This window comes from Anomaloglossus baeobatrachus, chromosome 4 (assembly GCF_048569485.1).
Source record: "Anomaloglossus baeobatrachus isolate aAnoBae1 chromosome 4, aAnoBae1.hap1, whole genome shotgun sequence".
NCBI classification, from domain to species: domain Eukaryota; kingdom Metazoa; phylum Chordata; class Amphibia; order Anura; family Aromobatidae; genus Anomaloglossus; species Anomaloglossus baeobatrachus.
Window position 1 is genome coordinate 39,180,204 of NC_134356.1, and position 16,179 is coordinate 39,196,382.

Sequence of the window (16,179 nt, forward strand, 5' to 3'; positions counted from 1 at the left end):
AAGTGTTGGGATTCCTGCTCATGGCTCATTCCCCAGACTGAATACATTGAGATATGTGTTTTTCCTTAACCAAGAATCAGCAAAAACATTGGTGCATGCCTTCATCATCTCCCGCCTCGACTACTGCAACCTCATGCTCTCTAGCCTCCCTTCCAACACTCTTGCACCCCTCCAATCTACCCTAAACTCCGCGGCCTGCTTAATCTACCTCTCCCGTCGCTATTTCCCAGCCTCGCCACTCTGCCAATCCCTTCACTGGCTTCCCATCACCCAACGACTCCAGTTCAAAACATTAACCATGACATACAAATCCATCCACAACCTGTCTCCTCCTTACATCTGTGACCTAGTCTCCCAGTACCTACCGGCAAGTAACCTCAGATCCTCACAAGGTTTCCTTCTCTACTCCCCTCTCATCTCCTCTTCCCACAATCGCATACAAGATTTCTCCCGTACCTCCCCAATACTCTGGAATGCTCTACCTCAGCATATCAGACTCTCCCCTACCGTGGAAAGCTTCAAGAGGAACCTCAATACCCACCTCTTCCAACAAGCCTACAACCTACAATAATCCTCAGTCCAGTACACCACTGCGCAACCAGCTCTGTCCTCACCTATTGTACCATCACCCATTCCCTGTAGAGGGAAAAGGGTCTTCTCTCCTCCTGTGGACTGTGAGCCCTCGCGGGCAGGGTCCTCTCTCCTCCTGTAGACTGTGAGCCCTCGCTGGCAGGGTCCTCTCTCCTCCTGTAGACTGTGAGCCCTCGTGGGCAGGGTCCTCTCTCCTCCTGTAGACTGTGAGCCCTCGTGGGCAGGGTCGTCTCTCCTCCTGTAGACTTTGAGCCCTCGCGGGCAGGGCCCTCTCTCCTCCTGTAGACTGTGAGCCCTCGTGGGCAGGGTCCTCTCTCCTCCTGTAGACTGTGAGCCCTCGCTGGCAGGGTCCTCTCTCCTCCTGTAGACTGTGAGCCCTCGCGGACAGGGTCCTCTCTCCTCCTGTAGACTGTGACCCCTCGCGGGCAGGGTCCTCTCTCCTCCTATACCCGTCTGTTTTGTACTATTAATGATTGTTGTATGCATACCCTCTTTCACTTGTAAAACGCCATGGAATAAATGGCGCTATAATAATAAATAATAATTATTACCGTATATATATATATATATGCACACACACACACACACACACAGGCTCCACGTACACTTTACTCTTTAGTGAGGAAGGTTACATCGGGTTTGTGGTAGACAACGTTCTACAGATATTGAAAAATGAATTCTAAAGCATGAGAGTATAGTCTAATAAAAACATCACAGAGCTGCGGTAACATGCAATATATACAGTACTGTATATATATAGACCTAGACTAAAAAGGTCCACGGCGATTGCAGACATCAGCCGTACAACATCAGACGATTACGAGTTACATATAGACAAGAAAGTAAAACCGAGAGATTGTCCAAGGAAGCAGAAAAAAAAGAAAAATAAAGAGAAACAATTAAAGGGAATCTGCCACCAAGTTTTTGCTATGTAATTTGAGAGCAGCATAATATTGGGGCTGAAACCCTGATTCCAGTGATGTGTCACTTGCTCGTCTGCATTCTGTCATTTTGATACAATCACAGTTTTCTCTGCTGCAGATCTAGCAGAATTTAGAATGCTGAGCTGTGTATAACCCCGCCCACTCATCTGATTGGCTACTTTCTGTGCACACTGTACACTGGTATGCGTGGAGGTACAGAGGAGCAGGACTAGTAGGCGAGAGACACCTAGTCCTGTAGGGATAATCTCCTGCTGATAAAACACTGATTTTATTGAAACGGCCAAACACAGCCCAGTAACTGACACATCGCTGGTATCAAGGTATCTGCCCCAACATCATGCTCCTCTCAGATTACATAAAAAAAGCTGCTGACAGATTTCTTCTAAGGGTTAAAATACTATTTGTGACTTTAAAGTCTACAGAACACCTAAATAGGTTTCTTGGAGTTTTTTTTGCCGCATAGACATGGACAATAAGTCTTTGACGTCCTGTCTACATATGGAGGGTTGTTGAGCTTTGTGAAGTCACCACTGCAGCTGTTCAAAAATGACCACCACAGCAGCGAAAGCAACGCTGGACCCTAGAAGGGCAAATAAAACCTCAGTTTGTTCTTTTACATGTCCCTGAGCCTATGGGCTAATCACCTTGGAAATGGACAGAGGTTGTCCACTTTGGCCAGCTATCTCCCCCGATTTCATCATGCACATGTACGAATAGTTAAAAAACAGGCTCATTTGGAACACGCCTACTGCCTTGACAAAATATGTATATATCCGAAAATGATCCTACCTGGAAGTGTCTTAGAAGTCCAACATTTAAGCTTCAGGTGGTGTCCCATTGCCATGTCCATGCACCATAACTTCCACCACATCAGTCCATGTTGTACAACCTTTCTTAGGTATGCAAGGATCTTTTTTGTCCATGTTTTCTAAGCCACAGTGCAGACATGAAGGCATCTCAACATGATCCGTAGTTCACCATTCCCATACTGACTTGATCATTCCAAAGCGATAACTGACCTGATGGTTTCTTGGTCACCAGTGAGTGGTTGAACGTTGAGTGAAATGGTCTTATACAAAGTGTCCTGTTAAGTCAACTATGACATTATGATTTGGGTTATGTCCTACTGCCATGTCCTCTAGTTCTAAGCACCATAAGCTCCACTACATCAATCCATGTTGTCCAACCCTTCTTCTAAAAAGTAACCAAAATACAAGGAACTTGAGGGCCATATTTTTTAAGCTACAGTGGAGACATGAAGGCATCTCAACAAGATCCTTAGTTCACCATTCTGATATTGACTTGATCGTTCCAAAGCAATCACCAACCTGTTTCTTGGTCACCAGTGAGTGGTTGAACGTTGAGTGATGGTGGTCTTTTGCAAAGTGTCCTGTTAGGTCAAGTATGACTTTATGATTTGTGTTGTGTCCCACTTCAATGTCCTCTAGTTCCATGGATCATAAGTTCCACCACATCAGTCAATGTTGTCTAACCCTTCTTCTAAAAAGTAACCAAAACACAAGGACCTTTATGTCTATGTTTTCTAAGCCACATGAAGGCGTCTCAACACGATCCCTAGTTCACCATTCTGATATTGACTTGATCCTTCCAAAGCGATCACCGACCTGATGATTTCTTGGTCACCAGTGAGTCGTTGAGTAATGGTGGTCTTATACAAAGTGTTCTGTTAGGTCAAGTATGACTTTATGATTTAAGTTGTGTCCTCTAGTTCCATGTACCATACGTTCCACCACATCAGCCCATGTTGTCTTCTTCTAAAAAGTAATCAAAATACAAGGACCTCTATGTCCATGTTTACTAAGCATTTGTATCTCAACATGATCCACAGTTCACCGATTTGATATGGACTTGATTGATCCCAAGAGATTATTGGTTTCTTAGTCATTGAGTGGTTAGATGTTGATCGATGATGATGTCATTCAAAGTATCCTGGTATGTCAAGTCACTTGGAAGGTTTCCCCCATATAAGAGGTAATGAAAAACTCTATGGAGTCCTACTGGGTATTGAAGGCAGATTTCTGAAAATTGAACAAAAAAAGTATAATATTACTATACAATTATGTAAATTTCTCCTTTCCTGTCTTTCTACATTTAGGTAGTCCTTACTTCATACTCAGCAGGATCATATAGAGGTCTGTGTTACTGGCCAAAGCGGTGTCTTCAATAGCTCCCACAGCCACATATGCTTTACCCATCTACCTTTCCCATCTCCGCGCTGAAGGTCATTACAATATGTTGTCCTAAATTTAGGGGCAGAGTCATAAATTGCATATTATGTATATATATATATATATATATATATATATATATACACATACATATTATCTAATATATAAAGCTGAATGTGTGTGTATGTGTGTGTATGTATGTATGTATGTATGTGTATGTATGTATGTATGTATGTATGTGTGTGTGTGTGTATGTATGTGTGTATGTCTGGGATTGGCATCTGCACCGTCGCAGCTACAGCCACAAAATCTTGCACACTCACACGTCTGGACCCCGAGAGCATCATAGGCTATGTTTTGAGGGGAAATTTTAACCCCGCACTTTACAGTTATTCACCAAAAAACCTGCCTCCATTAAAGCGAATGGAGCTGCGAGCCACAGTGCAGCCAGAACTTCAGAAGAATGCGCAGCCACGCCCTTAAATGGAATGATGGCGTGTCACAATGCAGCCATGGAAAGAGACACAGACACAGACAGGGAAAGAGGCAGACACAGACAGGGAAAGAGACAGACACAGACAAAGAGACAGACTGACAGGGGAAGAGACAGAAAGGGAAAGAGAGGGCGAGAGAGAGAGACAGGTTAAGAGACAAAGAGACAGAGACAGACACAGGGAAACAGACAGACAGGGAAAGAAAGGGAAAGAGACAGACAGGGTAAGAGACAGACATTATAATTACATTTATATCTATTTGTTTTGTGGTTTTTGTGTGCAGAATACATTTTTGTTAATACATTCTATTTTGTTAACAGCAGTTAATAACCCGGGAGAAGCCGGGTAGTACAGCTAATATATATGTATATGTATATATATGTATATATATATATATATATATATATATATATATATATATATATACATACATACATATAGAGATATATATATATATATATATATATATATATATATATATATATATACACACTTACATACACACACAGGGTGGTCCTAAAGTAGGTGGACAGTATGTGTAATAGGGTTATCAAACATAGTGTAAAGTGAAACTGACTCAGTTGCCCTTAGCAACCAATTAGATTCCACTTTTCATTCTTCACAGACTCTTTGGAAAATGAAAGGTGGAATCTGATTGGTTGCTAAGGGCAACTGAGTCAGTTTCACTTTACACCATGTTTGATATCCCTATTACACATACTGTCCACCTACTGTTGGACCACCCTGTATATTGTAAAGGCAGAACATTATTTTGATTTTATTGTCTAAATGTCCAAAAATTATCAGCAGAATAGACAGAGCACGATAATTTTTGGGCATTTATACAATAAAATGAAAATTATCTGCATCTCACGTAGATCTAATGAACTCCAGGAGTCACTTTTACACCTATTTTTTTTTATTTTCCGCACATCTCTATGTTCACTTTCCGAGCGCGTTCTATTTATTTTGATCATGTCTTCTTACATTAAACTAAACTTCCCTAAAAGATTTATTGTCTGGAGCCGGTTTCTATTTTTTTTCCCTTTGAACAGCCATCTTTGTATAGTAGGTGCAGACGCTCTGTGTAAATATTTGGGTGTCCTGCATACCTTTGTGTGAGAAGAATTAGTGACAACACTGGAGGTACAGGCTAATGGAGTCCAGAGTCTAAAAAGGGGATTTCAGACTAAGAGAATTAGTTTTAAAATTACCATAAAATTAAAAATAAAAAAAAATATTATAATTATTGTATAAAATAAGTATTCCCAATACTTTGTGCTATGGCTACGGTACTTTGGGGTTCAATATTTTAAAGTATAAAATCCAGGTTTGCCCCATGCTGTAAACTAAAGCGGACTTCGCATAAATATGTAATTATTGTTATTTGCTCTAATTGCCGCTGTTTTCCCGAATCCGGAGATGTTTTTCTTTTGTTCCTGCGCCTCTCCGTTCCTGAGATATGGCCTCTTCTTCCCTTAAGATAAATCTAGTCTTCTTTACCAAATAGGCGTGGTCTTAAAGGAGTAGCCCACAAAGAACATCTGAAGACCACGCCTGCTTGGCTAAAAAGACTAGTTTTAGATGAAAAGAAGAAGAGGCCATATCTCAGGAACAGAGAGGCGCACGAACAAAAGAAAAATATCTCCGGATTCAGGGGAACAGCGTTTTTTACACTAGGTAAAAAAATATACATATTTATGGCAAGTGACGGGTTCTCTTTAAAGGGCAAAAACATATTTCTCATCTGGAAATGGAAACAGAAAATTTGGAAGAGGGGTGAGGCTTGGATGGCTTAATTTATGATTTAATGTTAGCTTGCTGTAGCAGAAAAGTTATCCCTCACTTAAGGGGAACCTGTCACCTCCCCATAGGCTATAAATCTGCAGATATGTGGGTTAATCTGCCGGTTAAAAAGGTTCCAAAGCTGCCCGGATATAATCACGTCCTGGAGTTGACTGACAGCTGTCACTGCACTGATATCCTGGTGAGCCACCTGTCAATCAGTGCTGAGGCATGTTACAGCCACTTTGTACTGAGTGGTGACTGAAACTGTCTCTGTAACTGAAAGCCGACGGCTGCCGGGAGGAATTAAATTAATTTCCTCTCAGTAGTTGAGCTTTCAGTGAAGCAGCTGGGCAGCTTTAGAATGCTATTAACCTGCAGATTAACCTCATATCTGAAGGTTACTAAAATTTGGAGACATGAGGGGCTCCCTTAAAGAAACGCTAGTTACCCATATCCCTTGTATAGCTAATGACCAAACGTTAATTTTCTGACAGCCATCCTTCCGGGTTCCCGATACACGAGCATGCTCAGTTCGACCGAAAGTCTGTGTACTTTTAATGGGGAGAGAAGACTGAGCCACACATCTGGCTTCAGCCTATCTTCCCTGTGAACAAAAGGATTGGTGTTGTAATTCTACATGAGCAATCAAACATTAATGCGGTTGTCCAGGCTCGAGGAGCACTCTAGGTGACTGTAGACTTGTGAATTCTCACATCGCGCAGTGTGTGCACTGTTAGGATGCTCCAGTGTGTGACCGTAAGTAGGTGATTTGCATACATGTGGTCACATGCCTACTAGACGTGCACAGCCTCGCTCAATACTAGTGAGTGAGGATGGACACATCTAGTTGGAATGTGGCCATAATTATGCAAATTACATACAGAAAACATATAGAAAACTACAGTCTACATGTCCTCAACCGAGCACAGCTGAACAAAGAGAGAATAATAGATTGTATTCAACTTTGGAGGAAAAATACACTTTATATTTAAAGAGGGCCTGCCACTGTTCCACTGATTCTGGAACTTTTTTTCTTTTTCTTCACTGACCGTCCATTCCAAACTTATGCCCCTCGGTAATAAAGAAGCAAGTTTTCCCGTCACCTTCTGGGCGTGTACTACAGAACTTAGAGGGACAGAAAAGGAGTTCAATAAAACAAAACTATAGTTGTATTGCCGCTTAATCGTCCTGCCGTGGAAGCTCTCCGCTCTGGCCTACTCATCACAATAAGCGATAATTCAGAGTACTGTGAAAAAGCAGATGAGGACAATGGCTGCAATGAAGACCACAAGATACCGGAGGAAGAGAAGAGCCTAAAGAGTACCGGACAGGGAGAGCTCCCGATCTGACCTATTCACCACAATTCCAAACTTATGTCCCTCGGTAATAAAGAAGCAAATTTTCCCATCATCTTCTTGGCGTGTACTACAGAACTTATTATTATAGGGGGACGAAGGGGTTAAATAAAACAAAACCATACTTGTATTGCCGCTTAATCGCCCTGCCGCGAAGCTCTCGGCTCTGGCCTACTCATCACATTAAGCGATAATTCAGAGTAGAGTGAAAATGCAGAAGAGGACAATGGCTGCCATGAAGACCAAAGATACCGGAGGAAGAGGAAAGCCTAAAGACTACCAGACAGGGAGAGCTTCCCGATCCGGCCTACTCACCACAATAAGCGCTCAGAGTACAGTGAAAATGCAGAATAGGACAATGGCTGTCATGAAGACCACAAGATACCGGAGGAAGAGGATAGCCTAAAGACTACCAGACAGGGAGAGCTATTTGATCCGGCCTACTCACCACAATAAGTGTTAATTCAGAGTACATTGAAAATGCAGAAGAGGACAATGGCTACCATGAAAACCACAAGATACCGGAGGAAGAGGAGAGCCTAAAGACTACCAGACAGGGAGAGCTCCTTGATCCGGCCTACTCACCACAATAAGTGTTAATTCAGAGTACATTGAAAATGCAGAAGAGGACAATGGCTACCATGAAGATCTCAATATACCGATGGAAGAGGAGAGGCTAAAGACTACCGGACAGGAAGCTGCCTTCGCGGGACATATGAGTGACGAGATAAGTTTACTATTTGTAGGGTTTTTTTTAATTTTATTTTGAACCCTTATGTTTATTATTATAATAAGGAATATTTAATATGGACTAACTTTCCTGGCCAAGTTTGAGGGGACTACCAAATTTGAATTTCAGCAAATTTATTTAGACCATCCACATATAGGTCCCAGAACCCACCCCTCCACCTAATAAGACACACTATCTGATGTCAGGTTATTATGGGGTCTTCTCCTCCACCAGTCACTCCTGCCAGTCATTAGTGGTGCCCCCCTGAGGAGTAAAAATTAAGTCATAATCCTACAATGTTGTCATGCCGGACCGGTTTTAAAAGTTTTACTATGAGATAAGACAGGTAAATACCAGTTCAAACACATCAGCTAAGAGAAACAATTTGTCTACACCGCTCGCCGGGTTATTACATTTGGAACTGCTCTACCCTATGACAAATTCTTCTCTCTGGGCTGTTTTCCAAAATCATTTTCATCCAGGCTGGCAGGAGTACAGAGGTCTGCATTCTGCACTAATTAAGGCCTTCACGAGACCACCACCAATATAGCCCCTGACAAACTGCACACGGCTCCAAGTGACAGCTCAAATATACTTAGTCCAAAATTCATGCACTCATACAAGGAGAACTGAGAAAGCGAATGTGTCTCCATAAATCTACATCAACGGTATTTTCACACAATGCGTTTCGTATGAAGCTCCGGCGTGAAGGCACTAATATTTACATGGCGGAGCAGCGTACATATATTTTATATACTATTTACGTATTTCATTATTAAGAATGTGCATTGAATTTACAAAGGTTTTCCAGGATATGTCGCTTTATAATAAGCTTATCTAATAATATCTAAGTGCTGCGGAATATGTTGGCGGTATATAAATTAAAAATAATATTATTATCTAATACTTAAATTGTTGTTCCCTCCTTCTGGTTCCCCATATACTGGAAAACAAAAAGCAAAAAAAAATGTTTTTATTGCTAGTGATAGGTACTTCATGGGTCACAGTGCTGTGCCTTGACATGGCACTGTATTTTAGACATTGTTGGCACTATGTAAATAAAAAAATATATTATTATTATCTAATACTTAAATTGTTATTCTCCCTTCTGGTCCCCCATAAACTGGAAGATTAGAAAGCAAAAAAATGTTTCTGTTGCATGGAACGAAAAGGTACTTCATGGGTTGTAGTACGGTGCCTTGACATGGCTCTGTATTTTAGACATTTTTTGTGCTATATAAATAAAAAATATTATTATTATCTAATACTTAAAATTGTTATTCCCCCTTTTGGGCCCCCATAAACTGGAAGACTAGGAAGCAAAAAAAATGTGTCTGTTGCATAGAATGAAAGGTACTCCATGGGTCGCAGTACAGTGCCTTGACATGGCACTATATTTTAGACATTTTTAGCTCTATATAAATACTAATTATTATTATCTAATACTTAAATTGTTATTCCTGTTTCTGGTCCCCATAAACTGGAAGACTAGGATTCAAAAGAATGTCTGTATTGCATTGAGTGATAGGTACTTCATAGGTCGCAGTACAGTGCCTTGATATGGCACTGCATTTTATAAATTTTGTACTCTATATAAATAAAAAATATTATTAATTATTATTATTATCAAATACTTACATTGTTATTCCCCCTTCTGGTACCCCATAAACTGGAAGACTAGGAAGCAAAAAAAAAATGTTTCTGTGGCATGGAGCGATAGGTACTTCATGGGTCACAGTATGGTATCTTAACATGACACTGTATTTTAGACATATTTCCTCCTAGAAGCAGTACTTCTAAGAGTGCCGCAATCAGCAACCGATGAAACTAAACAGAATAAACCTTTTTATGCCCACAGAAAATTGGAGCTCAATGGCTCAAAGATGTGATAGGTGCTATCATGCATATTTGCCGTTTTTTCTTTGGACAGCTAAGGACTGTCCAGGGCACAGTTTATTCCACACTTCTTAAGTTTCCCCAGAATATATGTGAGGCTCTTGGAAAAAGGGGAGACCTCCCAAACTGCTGGAAGAGTTGGTTGATGACCTCACAGACTCCTAGAAGAGTTGGTCAACGACCAGATTCTTGGAAAGAGTTGTTCAATGACCTTGCAGACACTCAGATGAGTTGGTGGACGACCAAACAGTTTCCTGGAAAAACATGGTTGATGACTTTGCAGACTCCTGGAAGAGATAGTTGATGACCTCGCAGACTCCCAAAAGAGTTGGCTAATGACCTTGCAGACTCCCGAAAGAGTTGGCTGATGACCTCGCAGATTCCTGAGAGAGTTGGTTGATGACCTCACAGACTCCCGGAAGAGTTGGTTGATGACCTCGAAGACTCCCGAAAGAGTTGGTTGAATTACCTCGCATACTCCTGAAAGAGTTGGTTGATGACCTCACAGATTCCCGGTAGAGTTAGTTGATGACCTCGCAGACTGTTTGCAGAGTTAGATGACAACTTCCCAGACTCCCAGAAGAGCAGTTGAAAATTTTATTATGCACGAAACTAGGAGGTTCTTTTATTAAGGTATTACGATCCTGTCTTTGGTTTGGGCTTTGCAAGTAGCTTGGTGTGTTTTCAATATATTAGGCCTTGGCCTATTTAAGGACTTCTCAGAGCCCCTCCTGGGCTCTAGTATTGGTGGAAAGTTAAACTAACCATGTTTGAGTGAGTTTTGAGACACTAAGCTGGAGTTAGTTTGTTGTGCACTATTGTGATTTCTGGTGAACTCCAGAGTCCTGTCTGATCTGCCCCGGGTCCTTGGACCTTCTGTCTCATGTTTGTCTTTGGTGTTGTGCGGCTTCCAAGGTTGGCAGATGTCCGTGTTACTCCTGAGATTTATTTGCCTTCTGCCTGTGGTCAGTAATTCTGCTACCTGTCTCCCAGCCGTTCCCAGTAATCCTGATACCTGTATCCGCTTGTCAGTAATTCTTGCCAGTAGTCTCCAGTAATCTGGTTAGCTGTCATGAGTAACTCTGCTACTTTCTGCCAGTGGTCTCCAGCAATCCTGTTTCCTGCTTACATCCTTCTATATTCCTGCTTCTCATCTGAGATCTTTGGCTACTCCACTATCTGTCCTTGGTCTTCGGTTACGTTGCCACCTCTCCAAACTTTCCAGGTTCTCCGTCAATCACTCTGCTACCTGTCCGTTATCTGTTTGTGATTTCCAGGACTTTATTAAATTATTATTTTTACATGTTACTTCTGTGTTCCATAAGCTCCATCTGGCTGCTGTATCGGTGTCCGCCTGTACACTAGGACAAGCGGGCTTAGAAGATTGACCACCACCATGTGAGCCCACCTCAAGGAATAAGGTGACAATGCAATGTGAAGTGTGAAGGTGGAATGGTTGGTTAAAAGAGGAGACAGTCACCAGAAAAGCTTCAATCCAACATTTATAGCCTCCCAAATCACTAAAACTTGACACGTAATATTTAGGCTAATTTGCCGAAATGGTAAGAAGCTGAACAATACACAAACCAGGTACTAATGTGTACACATCTCTACAGTAATATCCTAACTGAATTTCGGGAGCTAAAGTCAGTGAAGGTCTCCGCTGCTGTTGAAGCCATGGTATGGTCAGTAGCTTCCACTTTTCACACTGCTATCCTCCCAGTCAAGCAAATAATTTGGTTAATGGTGTCTTTTGTACATCAATTAAGAGTCTGTGTTACAAGCGCATGCAAGTTATGTACAAAAACAAGTTGTCATACAACATCTATTCATACGCAAGATTCAGGATTCATTAGAAGACACAATGGTTTTCGGCTAAGTGTCACATGCCTGCAAGTCCTTTACATCAAAACACACAAGAAACTTCGGAAACAATCTGCGTGCCTGAGGGATGATATCATCCGGTATCGAGATTTCAAAACAACATGGCACATTAAAATCCAATATATAAAGCTGAGTGTATGTATGTGTGTGTGTGTGTGTGTGTGTGTGTATGTATGTATGTAAGTATGTATGTGTATGTAAGTATGTATGCGTGTATATATGTATGTGTATGTATATATGTGTGTGTGTGTGTCCGCTACAGGAATCTGCACCGTCGCCTTTACAATCACAACATTTTGCATAGACACCTCATGTGACTCAAGGAACGTTGAGGGGAAAATTTAACTCAGCGGTATACAGTTATTCACCAAAAAACTTGCCTACTTTAACGTCAATGGAGCTGGGAGCTACAGGTCATTAATAGGAGCTGTGATTGGTTGCTATAGGCAACGAAGGACATTCTTAGTATAAGAAGCTTCTGTGTGAGGTAATATGACTGTGGTGGAGAGATGGATAGAGACAGACAGAGAGAAAGAGAGAAACAGAGAGACACAAAGGACAGAGATATGAAGATAAAACTTTGGTCTGTTGTAGCGCTAGTAAAACGGCTGCCAGCGGTTTATAAGAATTAAACTTTAATAGTGGGCTCCTATTAACACACTACGAGTTTCGGCAATCCAATGTTGCTTTCATCAGGTATACCTGATGAAAGCAACATTGGATTGCTGAAACGCGTAGTGTGTTAACAGGAGCCCACTATTAAAGTTTAATTCTTATAAACCGCTGGCAGACATTTTATTAGCGCTACAACAGACCAAAGTTTTATTTTCATATATGCCTACTCCCTAAAGGGAAATTCGGTAGTAGCTGCTAATCGCAAAATACTTGCCAAGTCTAATCAGAGAATCCAGCTGGAGGACGGATGATCACACAGGAACTTTAAGATCCATGGTGCCGGTGGATTCAAGGAGCTAGGAGCGACACCAAGCCTGATTCCAGCAACCACATCAGCGGTAATAGAAGCAGAGGAGGATTCCTCATTTGGAGGACTCAAACACATACCACTGGGGTTGTGCGGGGGCGCACAACCACTTCAGGTGAGCAGCTCTTTATATAATATTTAATCCACGGGTGCTTCTCATATGCGCTTTCCTTTTTCTTTATCCACACAAAGGACAGAGACAGAGAGACAGAGACAGAGAAAAACAAAGACAGAGAGAGACAGAGACAGACAGAGACAGGGAGACAGAGAAAGACAGAGAAATAGAGAGGCAGACAGAGAGAAAAACAGAGAGACAAACAGAGACAGAGAGAGACAAAGACAGAGAGAGACAGAGACAGAGAGACAGAGAAAGACAAAGACAGAGATAGACAGACAGAGACAGGGAGACAAAGAAAGACAGAGAAATAGAGAGGCAGATAGAGAGAGAAAAACAGAGAGACAAACAGAGACAGAGAGAGACAAAGACAGAGAGAGACAGAGACAGACAGAGACAGAGAGACAGAGAAAGACAAAGACAGAGAGAGACAGACAGAGAAAGACAAAGACAGAGAGAGACAGACAGAGACAGGGAGACAGAGAAAGACAGAGAGAAATAGAGAGGCAGATAGAGAGAGAAAAACAGAGAGACAAACAGAGACAGACAGAGTCAGAGAGACAGATACATAGAGAGAAACACTCTCTGTTTCTCGTTATGTCAGATATAGACAGAGAGAGACAGACAGGACATAGACAGGGACAGACAGAGGGAGACAAAGTGGGAGAGTGGGAGAGAGACACTTACTTATTTTCTCCGGCAACGTTGTGTACTACAGTAAGAAAATAAAGTTGATAATGGATAAAAAAAAAATGGAACAAAATCCATTAAGCTTAAATTGTTAACTAATCTTACAAAAAAAATAGCTCTTATGGGAAAAAATAAAGTGGAATCTGTATAGCTAAATATGAAAAAGCATGACTTTCTTTTTTAGTATGATGACATGTGACGCCAATGTAACTTTCGAGGGATAACTCTGCCATTGTACTATGAAACAGATCATAAATCAAGAAACAAAATGAGCATCGTGAGTGATCCAATGCCCTGCAAATCATTATGTTAATTTTCAGGCAAACTCCTCGTGGGAGGAGAATCTCTTGATATCCGCCTCCGAGGATCTTTTTTTTTTTTTTTAAATTCTTTATTTAACCATAAATATGGAAACATTCCAAACTGAATCAATTGCCATGCATTTCACATCCATTGTATGACATCCAATAACAGACTAACTGTGTCACATGAAAATTTCAACACTTTGACCCCTCCATGTTTACCCGAAAAGTTTTGTAATACAGGAATACCAGGGTAAATTAAGTATAAGAGAAGAAAGAAACGAGTAAGACAAGAAAGATTTGACAAGTGACGAGTAAGAGGGGGAAGACACAAAAGGAAAAAGGGGAAGGGAAGAGGGAAACACTGGGACTCGAAAGGACACAAAGCAGGGATCCACCTTCTCAGAACACCTCCGTCCCACGGCATCAGTAGGTCCCCCCTCAATCAGGGAGTATCAAGTGCCGTAGTCATTAGAGTATTTAAACTCGATCCAGGAGAACCATGTCCCGTGAAAGGCCTCATGTCTGTCATGGAGAGACGCCGTCAGGTCCTCCATGTACAACAGTTCGTTCACCCTGTTTGCTCACATTGATAACGTCGGCGGGGAGAAGGATCTCCACTTCAGAGGGATGCACGTCTTGGCGGCCATCACCAGAAAGCTTAACAGAGACCCTTTGTATGCAAGGACAGAGGACTCAGATAATTGGAGCAGGAGGAGTTCCAGGCCCAGGGTCTGCGTATCGCCTCCGAGGATCTTAAGTGAACAAAAATTCAGGTTGGTAAAGGGCGGTGGCGTAACTTGAAGCTCATGGGTCCTAATGCTAAAGTGCCAACGAGGCCCCTAATTATTGAAAGTCTTTAATAATATTGGTCTTTTCATATAGACCAAAAAGAACTGTTGGGGCCTCCCTAGACCCCATGGCCAAGATGCGATTGCAACCCCTGCACCTATTGTAGGTACACCTCTGGTAATGGGGTTGTCCCATGTGCAAAGTACATTTTAATAAATAGATTTTATAATAATAAATTCCATAACTGGTTGGGTTAAAAAAAAAAAATGTTCCTGTGCTGAGATAATCTTAGAAATGTGCCTCTGTTATGCACTGTTGTTTGAGGTGTCCAGCCATGAGGAGCTGCTACATTTCACAGTGGGCACATACCACAGCTCTTGTCAAGGGTAGAATGCATAAGTCAATTATGATAAGTGAGTATACTGACGACACAGCAACTACTACTTCTGAAGAAGCACATTTCCCTGCCCGTTTTATCACAGGAGTGAATGTCACCAGTTCTTTCAGCTCATAAATCAATTCAATGATAAGTAACCTGGAGCTCCTTCAACAATGACTTGATTTATGGTGAGATCAGAAAGAAGAAACACTTAGGGGTTCTTTGCACGTTGCGACATCGCTACTGCGATCTCGTCGGGGTCAAATCGAAAGTGACGCACATCCGGCGCCGGTAACGACGTTGCAACGTGTAAAGCCTAGAAGCACGATAAACGATTGCAAAAGCATCGAAAATCGGTGATCTGTGTAGTGTCGGTCATTTCCATAATTTCGCTGCAGCGACAGGTACGATGTTGTTCCTCGTTCCTGTGGCAGCACACATCGCTGTGTATGAAGCCGCAGGAGAGAGGAACATCTCCTTACCTGCATCCCACCTGCAATGCGGAAGGAAGGATGTGGGCGGGATGTTTACGTCCCGCTCATCTCGGCCCCTCCGCTTCTATTGGCCACCTGCCGTGTGACGTTGCTGTGACACCGCACGACCCGCCCCCTTAGGAAGGAGGCGGGTCGCCGGCCAGAGCTTCGTCGCAGGGCAGATGAGTGCGTGGGAAGCGATAATGTTCGCTACGGCAGCTATTACAAGATATTGCATCTGCAACCGGGGCGGGGACTATCGCGCTCGGCATCGCTACAATCGGCTAGCGATGTCGCAGCGTGCAAAGTACCCCTTATTCCTGTGATAAAACAGGCAGGGAAATGTGTTGCCTTTAAAAGAAGCAGCTGCGAGCTCCTGCTGTTACATCTGTGGTCACTTCTCATGAGTCACCGATGTTTCCTCCACTGACCAGAGGAACTTCATTGTGGAACTGATTATTATTCCAAGATCTATAGATTAAAATATAATTTGTTAGTAGGACAACCCCTTTAAAGATTGTAAAAAACTAGAAACAAACAAGTCAACCAAAAAGCTGGTAAATCCATGCAATGGA

At 42.1% G+C, this 16,179-nt stretch overlaps 1 long non-coding RNA gene across 1 annotated transcript in view; it reads right to left on the minus strand.

The window, feature by feature from the left end:
- The window catches only part of LOC142303118 (uncharacterized), a 393,352-nt gene that overhangs the window by 272,801 nt on the left and 104,372 nt on the right, over positions 1-16,179 (minus strand). The window contains exon 2 of the long non-coding RNA XR_012752996.1: positions 2,325-3,574. This is a non-coding gene — a long non-coding RNA (uncharacterized LOC142303118). The remainder of the gene's footprint in view (positions 1-2,324; positions 3,575-16,179) is intronic.